Source organism: Erpetoichthys calabaricus, chromosome 10 (genome assembly GCF_900747795.2).
Source record: "Erpetoichthys calabaricus chromosome 10, fErpCal1.3, whole genome shotgun sequence".
NCBI classification, from domain to species: Eukaryota; Metazoa; Chordata; class Cladistia; order Polypteriformes; family Polypteridae; genus Erpetoichthys; species Erpetoichthys calabaricus.
Genome location: NC_041403.2, coordinates 95984752 through 96005424, shown reverse-complemented (window position 1 = coordinate 96005424; position 20673 = coordinate 95984752).

The window sequence follows — 20673 nt, the reverse complement described above, 5'->3', positions numbered from 1 at the left end:
AGCACTCATCCAAATATATGTAAAATTAAATGCAGAAAATAGCCCAAAAGGCATTTAAGGGCTGTTTATTGAAGCTCTTTACATCTACATGACAAACAGCATTGGTCAGATGTATTGAAGATATGCAGCAGAAAATGTAAACCTCACTTTATAATTTGGCTATCATAAACCAAATTAATATGTACCCGAATCAACAATGGGTAAAAAGGCATTAAAAGGACAAATGTTTTGTATTTTCAGGACTAACAATTTTATTATGAAAAAGTGAACGGCTAAGATAAAATATTAAAGAAAAATGTTCAGATTGTAATATTTTGAGTGGCATGTCTGCCTTACAACTCCTGATATATTTACAAGGTTTCTCCACAGCATAAAGCCAATTGCCCATGTGTGTTTGTGTGCCAAGGTCATGCAGTTGAATGGCATTTTTTCTACCCATCAACAACCACACACACACACACACACACACACACGCACACACACGCACACAGAAACACCCACACACACACACAAACAGACAGACAGAGTGATAGTATGCACGTACATAGGCTACTGCCCACAAACAAACACACACATTAAAAAAAACTTAAGTACTGCATGCTGAGCTCCTACATAAAATAGACAAACATTTTAACTTTTACAGCTTTCAGAAAAATAAAGGAGTAAAAATCAAATGATGAAAAAAAGGTTACCTTTGAGTCAGGAAAACAGTCTTTGAAGAAAGTTGGTAACCAAGACAACAGTACAAAGAAGTACATCCTGTGCAGAGGTCAGCAATTATCACTGCCCTGGAGGGGGAAAAGAGTTGTGAGTATTTTACACTTGCCCAAGGAGGCCTGTCTTTATGTCAGTTAAAGAATGACATTACAAGTACTGGTTGTGCCAACATCAATCAAAGAAAAATATATATTTTACAAGAACAGCATAAATAAACTGGATTAAGTTATTAATGGCCTGTGTTTCTGCAAAAGGAAGAAGGTAAAGGTTATTCCCACAGTGAAAAGAAAAGGAAGTACACACCTAAAATGTTGTGATTCTTTCCTTCTTTTCAAGAGGAATATAAACAGAGACAAAAAGACTCAATCTTTTGAAAAAATAAAAATTAAGACTCTGAGAAGTATAATGTTACCATCAATTCATTTTCTAACCCCATTATTTACATCATAGCATTATGTCAAGCCAGTGCCTATTTCAGAGTTATCACATGAAAGGCTGAAAGCAATCCTGGGTGGAACACTAGCTAATAAACACACAAAAACATAATAGGCCAAAAAAGTTGTCAATTATTTTTTAAAAAAACAGAGACACATCTCTTTGGAATGGCATCCCATCCAGAATGAGCTCTTTCTCCCTTATCCTACTACAGCTCTTTTTTGGCTTTATGTCTAAATACGTACCCTGGGCAAGCGCCAACATGAGAGGGATGTCATCAAGTGTTTGCATTGCTAAATCACATGTTCAGTAAATGTTCTACACTTTCACTGGTATTTTTAACTAAAAATATTTTATCTTTTGGTTAATCCTACATTTAAATTAACTCTAAAACCTTAACAGTAATATCTAGCTTAATACTAGATATGATAAAAGTATGCTTTTTATCAGGAAAAAATTTCAAATGCAGATCCAAAAACTGAACTTTGAGACCCACGTTGCAACCCAATTCTTTAAGCTTATCTAATATATTAATAATAATAATAATTCATTACATTTATATAGCGCTTTTCTCAGTACTCAAAGCGCTATCCACACAGGGAGGAACCAGGAAGCAAACCCACAATCTTCCACAGTCTCCTTACTGCAAAGCAGCAGCACTACCCCTGCGCCACCTGTGAGGACAATATTCTTTACAATTATTTTAAAATTTGGATCTTTGTTACCTAAACAATTTGACATTACTTCTTTGAATGATACCCAAGCCTTTCATTCCAGACCATTCATTGTATCATCAAATTCTGCTTCAGAAATCAATCTGATATCAGACAGGACAAAAATGACCTCATTAAATTTAGACTCGGGAAAGCTCAAACTTTCAACTCAAATACATAAAACAGGCTCAATCTTCCTGTTGAGCTTTGAGAAACTACTTTATTTAACCAAGCTTAATATAATATAGAGCGGTGGTAGCAGCCCTTTATCTAGATATACCAAATGAAGTCTGATGATGTTTTTGGCACCAAGCTGTAGTTTTTTTTTTTCTAGCCGGCCATTTCTTCTCAACCCAATGTAAGTCACTGACCCCTTTGTCCCACTCCCAGAGAAAACATGGGAATTTTTTATGCCCTGACTGCTTACCCCATAAGATGCACAGAACGTTCAGGTCCCCACATAGCAATAGACAGTGCTAACTGTAGTTCATTTTGTTGAGAAAATTTGCAAGTTTTTAAACATAGATTACAATGTTACAAGATATTAAATTCAAACAAATTAAATAAAAATCAGTTACAATATACCATTATATGCTTAAAAGACTTATTTTGGAAGAGCGCCAATCCACCTTCTATAACTCAGTGGAAAACCAGTGTTCTAGATTTTCTAAAACTGATGTTTTTCAAAATTTTCTTTACAAGGACCTGTTCAGAATTTTTCCAGAAACTGTCAAGAACTCATTAACGTAACTGTAAAATAAACATGCCTGGCCTCTGCTCAACCTTCGTATTTTACATGGCCATTTTATCCAATACAAGGAACCATTTTGGATGGGCCTCTCTAGCAGTATAGTTAATGTAAACAGGAAATATAAATGCATTCTCTCTCCGTATACAATCATAAGCACCAAATAGGGTGGTGGTAGCAGTCATGCAAGCCATGGATAGGTGACCAGCTCTGACTCCTGTGTAACTTTAAAAAGTGAGAAGACTGGGAGCAGAGACATTTATGAAATCAAGCTACCATCTCCTAAATGACACCAACACATCTCTGGCATCATGCTAAAACTATAAAGTACTATACACTTTTCTTGTTGTATTATTACAAGCAGCCAATTTCCATTAACTCCATGTTACATGGGCTGAGCAGATAAAACACAAGTGGACACTGGAGAAGCCTTTTAATGACATCCAGCTAAATTATATACAGATACAATTTATGTATAAAATGCACTTTAAAGGTGGTCTCTGAGAATATAAAAGAGGTCCAAGTGTTAGATCCAGGCACCCCTAATCTACAATGAAATAATGAAGTGATCTATAATGGTTATTTATTTTATTCCCCAAATTTTAACTAATGGTACTTATTTTACTGTTTTATTTCTTTTACTTGTTGACTTTGTTTATACTATGTGGTACAGTATATAAATTAAATGTATTATTAAAGAGGGATGTTCAAATTGATTTTTTTTCTAATGAGAGTTAAAGGAACCAATTCATTATACTTTGACAGTGATCTTATAAACAAACATAACCATCAAAAAGTTGATGACCTAATGAATGAATAAGTTCAGCTCTTTTGAATTTCCATTAATTTCTCAAACTAATCACTAAAGAAAAACTGTATCAATACAAGGTCTTCACTTTTTTTCTAACCCCAATAGCACACACACACACACATTACTAGGGGGTCTGTCCCCTGCTTGCTTTGCTCGCCAACCCCCGAATGGGCACTACATGCTAGCCATTTCCCAGATCTGCCATTTGCAACGAATCGTGCTTTGCTTTTGGATTAACACGAATATCGACCGTCTTTGATATCTCCATCTTTTGAAACTATTATCGCTGAGAATTTGTCACATGTTGGTTTATTATATATGTGAGCGTGATCTCTCAGATGCATATAGAAATCCGTTAAAAAGTGCAATACTTTTGGACATATGGATTTGTATCCACTATTGGCTGTAGAATTTCTAATACGTCCAATTGTTTAATTATTTCAATTCTATGTTGCATTGCTTCTCCTTGATCATAAATATAAACCTGACTGAATTGTGGTTTCTTTGAAGTTAAACTTGTAGTAGCTTTAATTGTTGTGGGACCACAGATTCTCACAGCGCATGGTCCTGAATTGTGTAAATCTACATTTTGAGCATTGAATGATGTGAATGCAAACAGATTATTGTAGATTTTAATATTTTGCCTGTAGTGTTTGTGGAATTGCCCAGCGGTGGGCTGGTGCCCTGCCCGGAGTTTGTTTCCTGCCTTTCCTGTGTTGGCTGGGATTGGCTCCAGCAGACCCCCGTGACCCTGTAGTTAGGATATAACGGGTTGGATAATGGATGGAAGGATGTTTGTGGAATTCACTTTCACCAAATAACAAATCTTTTATTTCTCGCAGATATGCCTCTTCATTGGGGAGAAACACTACTTTTCCCTGACGTCAACATGAATTAGACGATCTACAAGTCTCTGAATTAAACTTTAAAGCCGACCAATATCTACATACTTCTGTTATATCACCTATGTCCATATATTAAGATACAGTAATAATTTCTGTTTGTTAGCGCTAATGTGATATTTACATCAATTTTTTGAGACTTTTGAATTTTAGTACTTTCATAATCTGTAAACTGCTCTGCATGTGTATCGCACCAACGTTTTTGAACCTCTTTACGATGTTCTACTTTGTCTTCTACTGTTTGTCATTTATTTCTGTCCCTGCTTGGACCTGTTAGGTTTTCAATTCCACTTGGTCCAAGCTGATTATAACTTTTCCGAATTTGCACTTAGATTATTATTGTTCTTTTTTCATTCACACGAATGAGACGTGACATATACATACATACACATATCTATATGTATAAAAATGGAATGGGTGGGTCGTTGGGTGGGCCTTTTTTTCATTCCGTTGAAAGACACGCCCTACTCACTGGACAGTTAAAAACACCAATCAAACTAACGATGACATCAAGTATTACCCAATCAAAAGTAGGAAAGGAGGCATCTTCATAAAATGCGTGTGGGATGATTTGCATGAGACGCTGCTTTAAAAAAAAAATGATAAAAAAAATACGGGATAAATCCCGTCCAGTATTGATTCAAAACGGGACGCGCAATTTCATTCTCAAACGCGGCACGATTCCGTATTTTAAAGGACGGGTGGCAACCCTACAGTGCCAGGTAACCACCCATACAATCACATTGTGATTCAGACTAGGAATGCAATGAATGTAATTACCCCGATCTACATACAAGGCGAAAGTGTTGCAACATTCAAAGATGATGGTTTGGGATAAGTACACCATACAACATAAAAGAGCTTATGAAGCCTTGAACCGAAAAAAGCAACATCTCAGAGATCGTAAAAAAAAAAATAGGAGCTAATGTCGTTTTACTCGCTGTAGATTTTAGTCAAACATTACCAGTTATTTCACGAGGGAGACCAGCACATCAACTCAACGCGTGTTTAAAATCCATGCTTCTCCCACGCTCGGTTATATCTCGCGTGTTCTCGGGTAAGTGCACCAAAAAATTTATACATTTAAGCATGTAATGGGCAAACAAAAAATGAGGTATACCCGAAGGCACAGCAGTAGTACTTAATGTAACTTTACTTCTTAAATGTTAATGTTTTACTGTTTAATAATTTATACGCTTCTTATATGTTGTTCAAATTCTTTTATCAAAATACCACTGACAGCGCAATGCACGATAACATCGAGTGAATACACCATACACATCCGCCCACGGCTGCCCTGCTGTGCGCAGATAGGACTTGATTGTACAATAAAATAAAATAAAGATAAAAGACTAAAACAATCATCACCCATAAAGCGGATAGTAGACGTGACGTACTATATGTGTACCACATTTCAAGTGTATAGGTGCAACGGTTTGCGAGCTACAGGTCATTTAAAATCCTGGACAGACACACAATTGCCACGGTAGCAAATTACAGAAGAAGATTTTACTGTTTAATAATTTATATTTATATGAAATGTGCTTCTTATATATTACTTCATATTCTCATATGATAATGATGTTAATGTTTATATTGATTTCTGTGTTATTAAAACTGCATGTATGTGTGTATATGTATATATATATATATATATATATATATATATATATATACTAGCAAAATACCCGCGCTTCGCAGCGGAGAAGTAGTGTGTTAAAGAGGTTATGAAAAAAAAAGGAAACATTTTAAAAATAACGTAACATGATTGTCAATGAAAGCCCGTTTCACTCAGTAAGTCTTATGTGTGTGTTTATGTATGTGTGTGTATATATATGTACATGTGTATATGTAGATATGTATATATATGTATATGTATATAAATGTTTATGTGTGTGTGTATATTATATATATAATATATATATATATATCTATATATATATATATATATATATATAAAAAGACAGCAACAGTTATAACAATGACAACACAATTACATTGACAATCATGTTACGTTATTTTTAAAATGTTTCCTTTTTTTTTCATAACCTCTTTAACACACTACTTCTCCGCTGCGAAGCGCGGGTATTTTGCTATATATATATATATATATATACGAGCTGTATATACCCGGCGTTGCCCGGGGCAGAAGTAACCTAATCGGGCAAACACTTACATATATACCAAAGTAAACCTAATCAGTCAAACAGTTACATATATAAAAAAACCGAACCTAATCGGACAAACAGCTTCATATATACAGAAGCGAACCTAATCGGACAAACAGCTAATCTATATACATAAGCAAACCTAATTGGTCAAACAGTTACATAAATACAAAAGCAAACCTAATCGATGAAACAGCTTCATATATACAGAAGCGAACCTAATTGGTCAAACAGTTATGCATGTGCAGAATAATTTTACAAAGATTATGCGTGTTAACAATCATTAAAAGAAAAGATTGAGGAACTCTTCTTCTATATGTGATGAAGCTGGATGAAGCTGACTTGACGAAGACGTAGGTGGCATAGATTGGTTTTTCTAAAACAGAAGAAAAAAATGAGTATCTATTATTATTTTAAATTAGAATGAAAATGAGAACCTTGATTAGAGATAGATTATCCGTATTAAAATATGTGCATGAATAAACTTTTGCTAACTCTCTAGCAAAAGTTTATTCATACAAATTGGCATGGGATGGCTTTGTGAAAAAGTAAAAATTAGATAAAAATAAATTGAGAATGCGTACTTCCATTTGACTGAGATTATGTGTAATGATGAAAAAAAAGTTTAGTATGTTTTTTTTCCATACGGGAAGGATGTAAAACCTTACATAGGCACCCTTCAGCCCGTACTGAAGGGTAGTGTCAGATTCTTACTGACTAAAAAACACCCTTTTTATTCCACAGCTACCCCAAAAACCACTATTAGGCATTACTTTGGGGTGGCAGTAGTTTAGTTATGAAACAGCTGGGTCCTGAAAAAAATCTGTCTGATTAGTGGCTTCATCACATATAGAAGAACAGTTCCTCAATCTTTTCTTTTTAATGATTGTTAACACGCATAATGTTTGTAAAATCATTCTGCACATGCATAACTGTTTGACCAATTAGGTTCGCTTCTGTATATATGAAGCTGTTTGATCGATTAGGTTTGCTTTTGTATTTATGTAACTGTTTGACCAATTAGGTTTGCTTATGTATATAGATTAGCTGTTTCTCCGATTAGGTTCGGTTTTTTTATATATGTAACTGTTTGTCCGATTAGGTTTACTTTGGTATATATGTAAGTGTTTGACCGATTAGGTTACTTCTGCCCCGGGCAACGCCGGGTATATACAGCTCGTTTTATATATATATATATATATATATATATAGTGATGGATTGCCAGCTTCTTATTCCGGCCCTCACCCCCAGGCTGCCAGGAGGAGCTCTCCCGACAGCATGGACGGGCCCCGAATTCCAGCAGGGCCTCATGGACTATGTAGTTTTTATACACAGCCCTGCTGGATACATTGGGGACCACTAGGAGTCGCTGTCGGGAAGCCCGTGGACTCATGTGTGCCCTATAACCTGGAAGTACGTCCTGGTCACGTGAGCAGGAGAGATGACGTGCTTCCAGGTTGAAGATAAGGACTGTTTACCCTGACCCGGAAGGAATAAGGAACTGTGGACTGTTGGGCAGGAACACCTCCGGGTCAGGGTGTATAAAAGGACTCTGGGAAAGCCCAGACACTGAGCTGAGCTGGGAGGTAGGGTGGTGAAGTGTCTGGGCGAGGAGGAGAGAGTATTATTGTGATTAGTATTTGTGATAGTTATATGAGTAGTGTGGAGTGGAGGGTGCTTTGTGCACTGTATAAGAAGAAAATAAAAGAGTCTTGTACTTTCACCTGGTGTTTGGAGTGGTACCTGAGGGTTCAAGAGGTGGACACACGCCTCTACTACTACAATATATATATATATATATAAAAATGGAATGGGTGGGTCGTCGGGTGGGCCTTTTTTTCATTCCGTCGTTTTTTCGACGTTTTGAAAATGTAGAATGATTATTTGATTTTTTTGTTTTTATTTGATCGTGTCTATGTAGCCGCCGTCGTAATAAAGTATCGCTAAAATCGTCATCTATCGTAATTTATTTTTGACGTATAACGTCGCCGTCGTCGAGGTCAGTGATACCAGTGCAAAAAATCTGCTTACGGTTGAAAGACACGCCCTACTCACTGGACAGTTAAAAACACCAATCAAACTAACGATGACATCAAGTATTACCCAATCAAAAGTAGGAAAGGAGGCATCATCATAAAATGCGTGTGGGATGATTTGCATGAGACGCTGCTTTAAAAAAAAATGATAAAAAAAATACGGGATAAATCCCGTCCAGTATTGATTCAAAACGGGACGCGCAATTTCATTCTCAAACGCGGCACGATTCCGTATTTTAAAGGACGGGTGGCAACCCTACAGTGCCAGGTAACCACCCATACAATCACATTGTGATTCAGACTAGGAATGCAATGAATGTAATTACCCCGATCTACATACAAGGCAAAAGTCTTGCAACATTCAAAGATGATGGTTTGGGATAAGTACACCATACAACATAAAAGAGCTTATGAAGCCTTGAACCGAAAAAAAGCAACATCTCAGAGATCGTAAAAAAAAAAATAGGAGCTAATGTCGTTTTACTCGCTGTAGATTTTAGTCAAACATTACCAGTTATTTCACGAGGGAGACCAGCACATCAACTCAACGCGTGTTTAAAATCCATGCTTCTCCCACGCTCGGTTATATCTCGCGTGTTCTCGGGTAAGTGCAGCAAAAAATGTATACATTTAAGCATGTAATGGGCAAACAAAAAATGAGGTATACCCGAAGGCACAGCAGTAGTACTTAATGTAACTTTACTTCTTAAATGTTAATGTTTTACTGTTTAATAATTTATACGCTTCCTATATGTTGTTCAAATTCTTTTATCAAAATACCACTGACAGCGCAATGCACGATAACATCGAGTGAATACACCATACGCATCCGCCCACGGCTGCCCTGCTGTGCGCAGATAGGACTTGATTGTACAATAAAATAAAATAAAGATAAAAAGACTAAAACAATCATCACCCATAAAGCGGATAGTAGACGTGACGTACTATATGTGTACCACATTTCAAGTGTATAGGTGCAACGGTTTGCGAGCTACAGGTCATTTAAAATCCTGGACAGACACACAAATTGCCACGGTAGCAAATTACAGAAGAAGATTTTACTGTTTAATAATTTATATTTATATGAAATGTGCTTCTTATATATTACTTCATATCTCATATGATAATGATGTTAATGTTTATATTTATTTCTGTGTTATTAAAACTGCATGTATGTGTGTATATGTATATATATATATATATATATATATATACGAGCTGTATATACCCGGCGTTGCCCGGGGCAGAAGTAACCTAATCGGTCAAACACTTACATATATACCAAAGTAAACCTAATCGGTCAAACAGTTACATATATAAAAAAACCGAACCTAATCGGACAAACAGCTTATATATACAGAAGCGAACCTAATCGGAGAAACAGCTAATCTATATACATAAGCAAACCTAATTGGTCAAACAGTTACATAAATACAAAAGCAAACCTAATCGATGAAACAGCTTCATATATACAGAAGCGAACCTAATTGGTCAAACAGTTATGCATGTGCAGAATAATTTTACAAAGATTATGCGTGTTAACAATCATTAAAAAGAAAAGATTGAGGAACTCTTCTTCTATATGTGATGAAGCTGGATGAAGCTGACTTGACGAAGACGTAGGTGGCATAGATTGGTTTTTCTAAAACAGAAGAAAAAAATGAGTATCTATTATTATTTTAAATTAGAATGAAAATGAGAACCTTGATTAGAGATAGATTATCCGTATTAAAATATGTGCATGAATAAACTTTTGCTAACTCTCTAGCAAAAGTTTATTCATACAAATTGGCATGGGATGGCTTTGTGAAAAAGTAAAAGTTAGATAAAAATAAATTGAGAATGCGTACTTCGATTTGACTGAGATTATGTGTAATGATGAAAAAAAAGTTTAGTATGTTTTTTTTTCCATACGGGAAGGATGTAAAACCTTACATAGGCACCCTTCAGCCCGTACTGAAGGGTAGTGTCAGATTCTTACTGACTAAAAACCACCCTTTTTATTCCACAGCTACCCCAAAAACCACTATTAGGCATTACTTTGGGGTGGCAGTAGTTTAGTTATGAAACAGCTGGGTCCTGAAAAAAATCTGTCTTATTAGTGGCTTCATCACATATAGAAGAAGAGTTCCTCAATCTTTTCTTTTTAATGATTGTTAACACGCATAATGTTTGTAAAATCATTCTGCACATGCATAACTGTTTGAGCAATTAGGTTCGCTTCTGTATATATGAAGCTGTTTGATCGATTAGGTTTGCTTTTGTATTTATGTAACTGTTTGACCAATTAGGTTTGCTTATGTATATAGATTAGCTGTTTCTCCGATTAGGTTCGCTTCTGTATATATGAAGCTGTTTGTCCGATTAGGTTCGGTTTTTTTATATATGTAACTGTTTGACCGATTAGGTTTACTTTGGTATATATGTAAGTGTTTCACCGATTAGGTTACTTCTGCCCCGGGCAACGCCGGGTATATACAGCTCGTATATATATATATATATATATATATATATATACATATACACACATACATGCAGTTTTAATAACACAGAAATCAATATAAACATTAACATCATTATCATATGAGAATATGAAGTAATATATAAGAAGCACATTTCATATAAATATAAATTATTAAACAGTAAAATCTTCTTCTGTAATTTGCTACCGTGGCAATTTGTGTGTCTGTCCAGGATTTTAAATGACCTGTAGCTCGCAAACCGTTGCACCTATACACTTGAAATGTGGTACACATATAGTACGTCACGTCTACTATCTGCTTTATGGGTGATGATTGTTTTAGTCTTTTTATCTTTATTTTATTTTATTGTACAATCAAGTCCTATCTGCGCACAGCAGGGCAGCCGTGGGCGGATGCATATGGTGTATTCACTCGATGTTATCGTGCATTGCGCTGTCAGTGGTATTTTGATAAAAGAATTTGAACAACATATAAGAAGCGTATAAATTATTAAACAGTAAAACATTAACATTTAAGAAGTAAAGTTACATTAAGTACTACTGCTGTGCCTTCGGTTATACCTCATTTTTTGTTTGCCATTACATGCTTAAATGTATACATTTTTTGGTGCACCTACCCGAGAACACGCGAGATATAACCGAGCGTGGGAGAAGCATGGATTTTAAACACGCGTTGAGTTGATGTGCTGGTCTCCCTCGTGAAATAACTGGTAATGTTTGACTAAAATCTACAGCGAGTAAAACGACATTAGCTCCTATTTTTTTTTTTACGATCTCTGAGATGTTGCTTTTTTCGGTTCAAGGCTTCATAAGCTCTTTTATGTTGTATGGTGTACTTATCCCAAACCATCATCTTTGAATGTTGCAACACTTTCGCCTTGTATGTAGATCGGGGTAATTACATTCATTGCATTCCTAGTCTGAATCACAATGTGATTGTATGGGTGGTTACCTGGCACTGTAGGGTTGCCACCCGTCCTTTAAAATACGGAATCGTGCCGCGTTTGAGAATGAAATTGCGCGTCCCATTTTGAATCAATACTGGACGGGATTTATCCCGTATTTTTTTTATCATTTTTTTTTTAAAGCAGCGTCTCATGCAAATCATCCCACACGCATTTTATGATGATGCCTCCTTTCCTACTTTTGATTGGGTAATACTTGATGTCATCGTTAGTTTGATTGGTGTTTTTAACTGTCCAGTGAGTAGGGCATGTCTTTCAACCGTAAGCAGATTTTTTGCACTGGTATCACTGACCTCGACGACGGCGACGTTATACGTCAAAAATAAATTACGATAGATGACGATTTTAGCGATACTTTATTACGACGGCGGCTACATAGACACGATCGAATAAAAACAAAAAAATCAAATAATCATTCTACATTTTCAAAACGTCGAAAAAACGACGGAATGAAAAAAAGGCCCACCCGACGACCCACCCATTCCATTTTTATATATATAGATAAGCGTAATCAGAACGAGGGAGAGACAATTGCAGCTTATGTGGCAGAACTGAAAAAGTTATCAGAATATTGTCAGTTTGGTGATGGGCTAAACGATGCATTGTGTGATCGTTTGGTTTGTGGAATCCTTCAAGAGGGAATCCAGAAGAGGCTGTTAACTGAGGCAGATTTGACATTTAAACGGGCAGTAGAAATTGCTACTTCAATGGAAACTGCAGCTAAAGATGCACTTGAACTACAAAGAGGAGTGAATACGTGCAGTGTGAATAAAATAATAATTCTTTACATTTATATAGCGCTTTTCTCACTACTCAAAGCGCTCAGCAATTGCAGGTTAAGGGCCTTGCTGAAGGGCCCAACAGAGCAGAGTCCCTTTTGGCATTTACGGGATTCGAACCGGCAACCTTCCGATTGCCAGTGCATATCCCTAGCCTCAGAGCCACCACTCCATCATCCGGCAGCCAAGATAAACAAAATAAATAAAAGGCCCTGCTATCGCTGTGGACGCGAGTACCATCTTCCCTCACAGTGCCGATTTAAAAATGAAGAGTGCAGACAGTGCCACAATACGGGCCATATTCAAAGAGTTTGTCGTAGTGGAAAGGCAAAGTGTAGTCTGGAACACAAAATGCATCACAGCGAAAAGAAAAATGTGCATAATGTTGCAGAAGTCTCTGACATTGATAGTGAAGATGCATTAGCCAGTCTGGAATTATTTAGCCTTAGTGGAAAAGACAAGTAGGCAATCTGGCTCACCCCCAAGATAGATGGCCAGGTGGTAAAAATGGAATTAGACACAGGCTCAGCTGTTTCAGTTATGTCACTGAAAGATTACAAGGTGTGTTTCAAGAAGGAAAAGCTGAACCCCTCTTCTGTTCTTCTCAGAACATACACAGGTGAAAAGGTTATGCCTATTGGAGTGCTGCATGTGGCAGTAGAGTATAATGGAAGGAAAGAGGTACTTGATTTACACATAATACAAAATGGAGGTACACCATTATGGGGCCATGAGTGGTTAAGAAAGCTGGGAGTTGACTGGAGAGAGATTAAAAGCCTTCGTGCTTTGCCTGATGTGCAACAGACTACAGAAAAGAACCTAGAGCTGATACTAAGAAATGCCGCCCCTGTATTTAAGAGTGGCATTGGGACTCTTCAGCACATTAGAGCTAAAATTGTACTTAAGAGTGGTGCGACCCCACGGTTCCACAAGGCACATCCAGTACCCTATGCCATCCGACCCCTGGTTGAAAATGAATTGGATAGGTTGGAGGCAGACAGCATACTTTCTAAAGTAGACTCGAGTCCTTGGGCAACCCCAGTTGTCCCAATAGTAAAGAGAAATGGTACAGTCAGGCTCTGCGGGGACTTTAAGGTCTCCATTAATCCTGTGCTGCAGGCTGAACAGTATCCTCTGCTGAGAATTGAGGACATTTTTGCCAGTTTGTCGGGTGGGCAACATTTTTCAAAGTTAGATTTAGTAGATGCATACCTCCAGATGGAAGTAGAGGAAGACTATAAATTGTTCCTGACCATTAATACAATAAAGGGTCTTTATCGTTACAACAGGCTGGTGTTTGGGGTAGCCTCTGCCCCAGCTATTTGGGAAAGAGCAATGGATCAGATCCTTCAGTCAGTGCCAGACGTCCAGTGCTATCTAGACGATATTATTGTCACTGGAGTGACAGATGAAGAGCATTTAGAAAACTTCAAAAAGGTCCTGAAAAGGTTAGAAGAGTATGGACTAAGAGCCAGGTGAGGCAAATGCGAGTTCCTGAAGCCCAGTGTCAGGTATTGCGGGCACACTATAGATGCCCAAGGTTTGCACAAATGTCAGGACAAGATTCAGGCTGTATTGACGGCATCACAACCACAAAATGTTTCACAGCTAAGATCCTTCCTGGGGTTTGTAAATTATTATAATATAAGTGTCTTCCAAACCTGGCAACTGTGCTACATCCACTTAATGAGCTATTACAAGCTGGCAAACAGTGGAAATGGTCCAAAGAATGTGAACATTCATTTCAAGATGCAAAGAAACTGGTGACATCTGACACAGTCCTAACCCACTTTAATTCGTCCCTTCCAATCAAGCTGGCTTGTGATGCTTCTCCATACAGCATCGGAGCAGTGATGTCTCATCTTATGGAAGATGGCAGTGAGAGGCCTATAGCTTTTGCATCACGCTCATTGTCTGCAGCTGAGAAGAATTATGCCCAAATTGATAGGGAAGCATTGAGTCTAGTGTGGGGTGTCAAAAGGTTCAACCAGTGTCTTTTTGGTAGGGAATTCACCCTTGTCACAGACCACCAACCGCTAACCTCAATTTTCAGCCTGCAGAAAGGAGTTCCTACCACAGCTGCTGCCCGAATGCAGCACTGGGCTTTGTTTTTAGGTGGACACAGGTACAAGATTGAGTACAAACGTACAGCCTGCTATGCAAATGCAGATGGGTTGTCACGACTGCCACTGGAGGCTGAAAAAGATGAATTTGGAGATGAGGAAACAATAGATATGATCTCCATCAGCCAGACTGAAAGTCTGCCTGTCACGGCAGACATGGTAAAAACGGAAACAAAACATGACAAGATCCTGTCTCAGGTGTATGCTGCCACACTGAATGGTTGGACAGCCCAGCACAAATCCCTGCTGTCTGCATATTACTCGAGATGTGAGCAACGAGCTCTTATTTTAACAGAACTATTCAGACATCAGCTGTGAATTCTAAGTCTCCCTTCCACCCGTCTCATGTACACATTCTTCGGTCTCGTATGGGTTTGCTACATTTTTTTTCCCACGCTGGCTGTCTGCTTTGTCTGTAGAAGTAAATTTTAAGTAACTCTGGGCAAAGTTTAACCTTGAGTGCATTTTAGATAAGGACGCTGTATAAGTACAATGGTTTTGTTTTAGATCTTCGGGTGAAGTATAAACCAATAAACTGTAATAACTGAACCATTTTGCATTTATTTAACTAGTGGAAACCCGTTATTAAGAGGTATCCAGTTACAGAAAGAATCTGACTATTGCTTGTACATGCAGTCATCAAAAGCACCCTATCTTCACTTTCTGGGCCCAGTTTCCACAGGTACAGGATGGCCACACGCTGAAGAGATGAGACGCATATGGAAAACCTCAGAAGCAATGTTTTCCACTTTAAGTGGGTGTCTTAGTCCGTAAGGCTTTATTTGACAGCCGTTGTTGATATTTGTTCCAGTTTGCAGAGGTGGCTCCTGGCTTTAGAGTGTATTGTCTCGTTATATCTGTCAGAAAATCGGTAACCTTTAAAGGAATGAATATTCAATATGTGGCCCCTCCTGAAACGCAGTGTTCGACTATTAGACTGTGTTAATTTTGTTCAGTTCTACTGACCAAAATAGTTCAGCATATGGCCTTATTTCCGCGCTATGTGCTGAAAGTCAGCATTAAATTCGGTCATGTTAATACAAACAGACCGTCATGTGCGCAGTAGGTGGACTTTCATAAAATGATAAACATATTTGTGTATTGAAAAGTTTTAGTTTCAACTGCAAATATGATTGCATTTGACCATATCTCCAATGTGGATTTTTAAAATGCACGATTATCCACGTCATTGTACAGATTTATGCACTGCACCTTCATGACTGCATATTTTCGGCGAATCAGCTCTTTCACTGACGTATTTTTAAACAAGGTAAACACAGCTGAATTGCCCTGCATTCAAATACTTGTATGCCACTCTTGCATTTTAGGTTAACGAGGTTTTCCCATGTCAAACATATAATGGCTGATGTTGATGATTAAAATAACAAGGATGAGTCACCATCGACTGGCAACTGTAAAATTACACCTCATGTCCAGACATGGGTTTGTTCTCACCTTGTACTTTCTAATTCCAACGGGTTCCAGCTACCTGCCATCCTGTAACAAAAAAACAGTTTCACAAAATGGAACTTTTAATGCATTCACCTATTGAAATGATTAACGTGTACCTCCGGGAGGCTTCTAGTAACTTGATAAAATTAAAGCAGGCGACTCACTTGCTGTTCTAGAGCGAGTTCAGAAAATGAACTGGACGTTTAATGTAGTGTTCTATTGAAATCATTTATGTGTATCTCTGGGAGACTTCCAGTATTTGGTAAATTAAAGTAGACACCTCACTTGCCGTTCTTAATAAAATAACGTAATGTCCATTATTTCTGCGACTAGCTTGCATTGTTTCAGCTGCGGTTCAATACATTTTCCTTTGACCCTGCATATTAATAATTACGAAGTTAACGCAAAAAGGACAAGAAGCTCGGCAGAGCACATCTCGCGTAAGAAACAAAATATCCTAATGCCACACTTGAGTGCATAATTTGAGTGAGCATTATCAGTGCAAAAATTGAGTGAACAGGGAGCTGGTTGATCTTGTCTCTACCCAATCTGTGTGCCTGCCAGATTTGCGGGCGCAAGCGTATTGAAAGTAGTGATGGGTCGTTCTTGAATGATTCGTTCATTTTGAACGAATCTTTAATGTGACTCAGGAAGAACGAGTCGTTTCATGGGAGTGACAGAGTCGTCTCCGGTCATAGTGACAGAAATTGACAGACCTTTTTTATTTATAAGAAAATGCGTTTTAGATATTTTTGATAATTTTATGATGATTTCTAAATATGATCCAACATACAACAAATGGAATTTTACGTTAGTATTTGACTTAGGTACTGAGCCGGTAAGTGGTCACGTGACAAAAGAACGAACGACTCGAAAGACTCGAGGAATGAACTAATCAATTCTCTTTCCGGCTCAGACTGCATAGGTTAAGCTTATGGGGCTGTCACGTGATGAACGAACGACTCAAACCCGAAGACTCGAGAGATGAACTAATCAATTCTGTTTCTGGCTCACACTGCATACTAGGTTAAGCTATGGGGCTGTCACGTGATGAACGAACGACTCGAACCCAAAGACTCGAGAGATGAACTAATCAATTCTTTTTCCGGCTCAGATTTCCTTGGTTAGCTAATTGGGCTGTCACGTGATGAACGAACGACTCAAACCCGAAAACTTGTCAGATAAGAGGCGAGGTGAGCTAATCATAGACTAAAGACCTAGGTAAACAATGAATTAATATTTTCTATTTCTTATAGCATTATAGTTTTGTCTTGTTTGTAGTGTGATCAACATTTGTGTAAGCAGTAGATGTGTTAGGGAGGTAACAGGTAACATTTTAATTATATTTTGCTAAAATGAACGAAATGAACGAAATGACTTGAAAAAGGATTCGTTCATTTTGCTGAACGAGACTCAAAGGTCCGAGTCGGTAAAATGATCCGAACTTCCCATCACTAATTGAAAGCCTAACATGCCGTAAAGCGTTCACGCATGCGTCAAACAAATTGGGCAGCACCGTAAAGTGTGCGGTGACGTAGCCTTTCAATACGCACGTGCGCGGATCGGGCCGGCAACAGGAATCAGGTAGTGACACACACCGCATGCGCTTAATGAAAAAAAACAAAAATCCAGTTTACAGCACAGCTCGATCTGAACTGTGCATGCCACTTCACAACTTGACATTACGGTATACTCATTTTAGTTCCACATTAGTTTACCATAATGAAAATATTCATCCTGCAAAATAAATGAAGCAGCTTTCGTGGCGTAATGTTGACATCCAAGGTTCGATCGTTGTAAGGGGAAGCAAAGGTGTGCACACCGATGAGCCAAAATTAGGGCGAAACACATGTTGTGTACTCTTTGTATTATTTGGCAGGTACTGTGTGTGTACGTGTGTGTGTATATAAGTATGTAGTGTTTTTATTTTCTACTCATGTAATAAATTATATAAATTCCCCTTTCTGTTTTGATCTATTGTTGCAATTTCCTTCGATGTACAAATTGTGCTTGTTTGAAAATATCTTTAGATATCAATTATTATTAATAAAATTGCCATTTGACTTAAGGCATCAGGTTTACAAAACCTAATGTTGCCAATCAGTTTTATGGAAATAAATGGTCCTTTTTCAACATAAAAGAATTAACACTGTGTTGCATTGCTTTGTGCTGACTGTCCCCCTTAGTGTTAACTGTGACAGTCCACTTGTTAAAATTCTTTAATTCGTTCTCAGTTGTGCAATCAGGTCAGATGCTGAAGGAATCAAGAATATAACGCCACCAGTTCAAATCCTCATTTATTCCAACGGCTATTAATCTTACAATGAAGTTTAACTTTACATCCACAGACTGTGAAGTGAGTGAGCTGTTATCACTTCAATTTTTTTACAATAAGTGCTTGTTGCTGTAGTTCATATTTTTAATACGTTTGTTCTTAGTGATGTGTTTTTAATGTTGTTTCAACGTGTCTCTGTAAAACACCCCTGAGAAACCAAACTTACCTATTAAGACAATAAAACTGAACTGAATTTAACAGCTGTAAAACAAAATATTCTGCAGTAACTGAGCAGAATTTAAACAGCATGAAGTAGTTCAGTTTATGATTAACACCATGTGAACAGAGTGCAGTGACAAGTTTAATCAACATAACACACCATTGTTTGTGTGCAGATTCATCTCATGTGAATGGTTTTATTCACCCATATTGATACAGAGCCAGTTCATTTTTATAACGTTATAAAAGGAAATACAATACACTTTTTCAGACATCTTTTATTGAATAAATAAATGGTATGTTTAAAAATAACAAAAGTGAAATATCTGTGAACAATGTTTGTCAAAAAAAAATTACACACACAATGAAAATGGCTAACAATGGGTAGGTGTTAAAAACTATTAGGAAAAGGGAACACAAACATATTTACAGATTTTTATACCTTGGTATTAAAAAAAATGTTAGCCAAGGTTTTGAACACAGTAAAAGTGAATCATTAAATTTGTCAAAAAAGGAAAAATGCTACTTTTCACTGTACCATTTCTAATCTATTACAACCAACGCAAGTAATTAAGAAAAAGCCAAATTAGAAATTTTGAAATGATTGACATTTGTAGCCTGGCACTTCTCTGTCGGGAAAGCATTCCAGATTTTGTTGCATAAGTACAGAAAGCTTCCAGTTTTTATTGTTGGTCTTGGAATAAAAAGCAAAGCAACATTTGAGAAAAGAAATGTTGGGAGCAGACACTCCAAAATACAGGCAGGCCTTCTAATTATTTAATAGAACCTTGAAATCAATTCTATGTGAGACAGGCAGCCAGTGTAATGAGACTGAGACAGTTTTCAGAAGAAAAAAAAACCAAAATAGTCCAATACCTCGTGATCACTTGGCAAAGGCACAGCAGATCAGAGCAGAGGTTGAGATGGAGGATTCTAGAAGTGCAGGCAGGAAGACCAGCCACTACTTCAACAGGGCACACATCTCTTCTTCCTTCTTCTTTAACAGCTGCCCCATAACATGGCCATACTCTTCTACTTCACTGTTACTGTTAAAAACATAAACACAGTAGATATTCACTCACGGAGTTCAAACATTAATAAAGTGTACCCTTACTTCTTGTTCTGCCTCCTTCCTTGGTACACCTGCAGATCAATTATTACCAAAGTAAACCATCACAATAGATAAAGTTCTGCTTAGAGTAAAGTCCAACTAATAATAATAATAATTACTGTGTTTTTTTTGTTGGATTTTGAAAGAACCCCAAATTAATTGTCATTTTTTTGCTTTTACATTACGCATACTGTAGATATTGTGTTACAATCTCTGTATATCTGAACTTCTAATGTGACGTGCTCAGGTGTCATTACTTACATGAAAATATCTTTGTTTTTCTCTCCTTAGTTTTGTTTTAATTTAAAATTAAGTATTGGTTCTTTCAAAATCCAACAACAAAGCACAGTAACTTAAGAAAATAAATGTTATATTTTGCAAAACAGAACAACATCCCTGTTTAGTGACTGCTGGTACTGATGCACCTCAGTCTTTGTGTTTGTGAGGATTCACACTCTGAGGCCTTCCTGTCTACAATTAAAAAGCCAGTGTTAGTTACTGGACAGAGTGAGCAAGCATACATTACAGTATTCAAGGCAGCCAAATATTACAGATCAAGTAATAAATATGGGGAGGCTTTGCAGGAATTGTGCACAAATTACTTCTGAAACTGAAAGCCTCAGTAGTCTTACCTGTAGAAATAGCAAATCTAACATGAACTGCACATCATCTCAAACTGGAAATCTTAAAAACAGAAGAAAAGGACATCCAGTTGTGTCTCAGAATTCGGGTGCAC